Raw genomic sequence first — 1698 nt, forward strand, 5'->3', positions numbered from 1 at the left:
ACCCCGCCGCCTCAGCTCACTCTAGCCCGGCCTCAGCGCACGCTAAGCTGGGGCTTCCCCTCACGCTAGGCCGCTGTGTGTTTCGTTGTGAAAGCGAAACTACTTTGTTTGGTCTTCCAAAAGAGGACACAACTAGAAATCAGTGGTTAAGTTGTATTTACAACACTGTTTCAGAACAGTTTAACCCAAATATCCAGATGTGTGCAGCGCATTTTATGGAGGACTGTTTACTGATCCTGGGAGAGTAACGTTAGACTAAAATGCGGCAGTTCTGACTCACGTAAGTAGGTTTTCTTTTCAAGGATTTGCCAGATGATTCAAACGTGAGTTTTGGGCAGTGTAGAGTAGCACTTGTTGTTTGTCATTTCTCGGTCATTTCTCTGATCACAAATGCAGACAGAGTTTTATGTTTGCGCGGCGTGATGCAATGCAACAACGCGTAAAAAGACAGTATAAGTCATTATAATCAGTAATTATGTCCCCACTGGATGCAACAAATACATAATTTGTAATGGGTTTTAATGTTTTTGCCTCGTCGCTCCGGCCGGACACGACAGCAACAGTATGTGAGGGGCGTAACATTTCCGTCTCATGCTTCAGGTATTCGGCCAATCACAACGCATTGAATAGCTGGCCAATCACAGCACACCTCGCTTTTTCAGACCGATGAGCTTTGTAAAAATCGATGCATTTCAGAAAGGCGGGGCATAGAGGAGAAACAATAATGTACAGTATGTGGAAAATAATGTTTTTTTTTACTTTAAACCGCATAAACACATTTCATTACACCAAATACACAAAATAATGTTATTTTTAGCAGCATCATATGACCCATTTAATGCCCGCTGTGTAAACTTAATCTCCAGAGCTGCCTTAAGAGTCACTTATGAGCATTTTACCGTTTCATTTGACAAAAATTATATATGCCTATATAGACAGAGAAACGTTTGAAAAACTCTTGGTGACCAAAATAGTAACTGAGATTTGTCATTTTGAATAATGAATAGGCTAGATGATCACACACACACACACACATAAAATAAAATTTAAAAAAAAATGTAAAAAATAGGCTGCAACTTTGCATGAAATACAAAGCGATGATCTGATACAGTGGAGGTCTGCAGATGGAGATCATCTATGTAAAGCTAACAACAATGAAAAGAAAATGATTGAATGTGCTGAGAGGTTCAGAGACAGATTTCAGCTTGATTGTCAGACAGGATCTCTCACCATCAGGAAAATCAGCACAAAAGACCCTGGACGTTATGAATTTACCATCATCAGAAATGGACATTTAGAAACATTCAAGCGTTTTAGTGTTAAAGTCTATGGTATGCAGTTTCCTTCTTCAACACTTTCATGCTGGTTATAAATTAATTTGTCTTAAAATGGAGAGCTCATTAAAAAATGAACATTATGTCTGTACTGTACTGTACTGTTTGTAGTCCATGTCCAGGTACGACAGCTGTGATTTTAGTTTTTAGTGATGATCTGTTTAATTTGATGTGAATTGCCTTCACTTACATTGTAATGATTAGAAATAGGGCAGCATGAACACCACAGATAAAATATTTTCAGCTGCAACTTACATATATAGATGTCAACATTTTTGCATATTTCCATACTGTGTCTTCTCTGTGACTGTTAAATAAAAACACATGTGATTTACACTTTTGTTTGGTCCTGGAAGGACCCAGA

Source organism: Sinocyclocheilus grahami, unplaced genomic scaffold, assembly GCF_001515645.1.
Source record: "Sinocyclocheilus grahami isolate Dianchi unplaced genomic scaffold, SAMN03320097.WGS_v1.1 scaffold4035.1, whole genome shotgun sequence".
Taxonomy (NCBI): domain Eukaryota; kingdom Metazoa; phylum Chordata; class Actinopteri; order Cypriniformes; family Cyprinidae; genus Sinocyclocheilus; species Sinocyclocheilus grahami.